This window comes from Vulpes vulpes, chromosome 1 (genome assembly GCF_048418805.1).
Source record: "Vulpes vulpes isolate BD-2025 chromosome 1, VulVul3, whole genome shotgun sequence".
In the NCBI taxonomy this organism is placed as follows: Eukaryota; Metazoa; Chordata; class Mammalia; order Carnivora; family Canidae; genus Vulpes; species Vulpes vulpes.
In genome coordinates, this window is record NC_132780.1 from 66,814,283 (window position 1) to 66,817,047 (window position 2,765).

Genomic DNA, 2,765 nt, shown 5'->3' on the forward strand with positions numbered 1-2,765 from the left:
ATACTTCAGATTGTATAAGGGTAACAAATAAAGTGGAGGAAGGAAGACAAGTTTATGCAAGTAGGTCACTTGATAATTTCAATTTTAGATATAAATTCTTTTTGTTTCAGAATTATTGGTCTGTGGAATATTTTTTTATTCTTCTCGGAAATTCCAAATCAATTAGAATGATTCTAAGGTTCTCTGAAAAGCTCCACACAATACTGAATGAACTTTATGATCAACTACCCACATTCCTATTCTTAAAAGAATAAAAAACCCAAAAAAAATATGACTAATGCTTTTATGGTAAAAATATAACTAGAGAACCTGCATGTCACAAATACTGTGGGCCTGTGACCATCTCCGAAAGAAGGCATAACCCAGTTGTAAAGGAGAAATCCCACCCAATTTGTTTCACTAACCTTTTTTCTACAGCATGTGGCTATTATATCATAACCTGACCTATTTAGGAGCAGCAGAAACCTGGGTTTTCTTAGCCCTAGTGCAACTGTCAAAATTCAGTTTGGGAATAGCCCCTTGTTTGAGAGGTAATCTGAGTTACCTTCTCCACCTCTCTAAAATAAGCAATATTTGGGATCCCTGGGTGGCGCAGCGGTTTGGCGCCTGCCTTTGGCCCAGGGCGCGATCCTGGAGACCCGGGATCGAATCCCACATCAGGCTCCCGGTGCATGGAGCCTGCTTCTCCCTCCGCCTGTGTCTCTGCCTCTCTCTCTCTCTCTCTGTGACTATCATAAATAAGTAAAAATTAAAAAAAAACAATAATAATAAAATAAGCAATATTCAAGCTACAAATGCCCCAAGAAAGGTCTCAAATTGGCCCTTGATACAAAACACAAGACTGTTGGGAAAAGTGACAACATACATCTCTGGTTTGTCCATTTCCTTTCTTTTTCATGGGATCATAAATAGTACTGTTAATATTAATTAACATTTGTGTAATACATATCAGAAGGTATTTTCACATTTATCATTTTGTTTAATCCTGGGAAGTCATTTTGGTAAAGTATTTTACAAGTAGAAATATTTCACAGATGGAAGGAAACTAGCACATAGAAATGTTAAGTGATTTGCATGAGAGCATATAAGTAAGAAATAGTGGATTCAAAACGTAAGATCTGGCTCTTCTAAGTCCTCCTTACACCAGACCCCAATTTATTTGTTCCTTCAGCAAACCCTCACTGAGCACCTACTGTGTGCTTGGCACTTAGTTTATAGGCAAAAGAGTTGTAGCAGTGAATAAAACAGACAAAATCCTTGACCTCATGGGATTCACATTCCAATCATGGGAGCTGGACAATAAACAAAATCAATAAAAAGATATATAGTATGATAGAGGGTTACAAGTGCCTTGGAGACACATCCAGGAGGGAGGTCAGATAGAGATATGGCTGAGAAATTATAAGTAGAATAAACAGGGAAAGATTCACTGATGAGACAACACTTGAACGGAGCTCTGAGAAGGGTGCAAGTGAGCCATGTGTTTACCAGGGGAAGGAGGATTTCAGGATGAAAGAACAGCAAGGGTCGTGTCCCCTGAGGCAGACACCTACTTGACATGTTCAGAGCTCGTGTAGCTTCAGTGAGCCAGGAGAGGGCACTGGGAATGGAGTCAAAGAGGCAAAGCGGTGATGGAGCTGTGGAGGACACAGGTCATGGAGCTGTGCGGTTCATGGTGATGACTTTACCTTCCTGTCGGGGTGAGATGGGAGGCTAGTGGGAGATTCTGAGTGAGAGGATCTCACTTATATTGTAAGGAGATTATTCTGGTGGCCATGTTAAAAATAGATGAGGGACAACCGGGGCAGGAGGGTGGGGGGGGCGTAGGGATGAGGACAACTGTCCCAGTGAGATATGATGGGTCTATTTTGGAGATAAAGTCAACAGGATTTTCTGACAGACTGGACATAGTGTCTTGAGAGAAAGGAAAGCACAAAGGATAACTCCAAGGTGCTTGATAGGAACGATGGAGAGATGACGTTCATCAGTATAGTGGGAAATGTTGAAGAAAATGCAGGATAGGGGCAAGGGAGACTATCAGAAAGTTGGTTAGGGACTTGAGAAGTTAGGTAACAAGTAGACCATCCCAGGGGCGACATCTAGCACACAGGTGTTTATTTGAATCTGCAGTTCAGAGAGAGTACTGGGCTGGAGGTGTACTTTGGGGGGGGGGGGGCAGTCATGAGCTTATGAGGTCACCCAAGGAGTGGGTGTAGATGGTCAGGAGAAGAGCCCCAGGGCCTGAGATCTGGAAGACAAGTGCAAATGTGTTTCAAGAAGGAGAGAAGAATCAACCATGTCAATGCTGGCAGATCAAGCAACGCAAAACTGAAAAAATTGACCACTAGACCATTTAGCAGCATGCAAATCATTGCAGCCCTGACAGTTTTTGTTGAGTGGTGTAGAGAAAAAAAAAAAACTGACTATAAGAGAGTTAAAGACAGGAGAGAATACATTTATCTCAGGAAATTTGCATGAGGGAAAGAGCTAGGCAGTAGCTGGAGATGGTATCAGAGTCAAAAATATTTGTTAAGATCCAAGAAATACAGGATGGGTTTGCATATTGGTGGGAATAGCCCAGTAGAGAAGAAAATGTTGACTCTGCAAGAGAGAGGGAGGGAGAAGTGCTTGCTCTCCATCATCGAGTAGACCAAGGCAGCTGGGCAAGAGTGGAGGGAGGGGCTGGACTGGGGCGGGGAGGGGGCAGCTTTCCCACCCGGGAGTCACAGGCAACAAGGCAGGGGGCAGGTGGGGGTGGGGGTGCG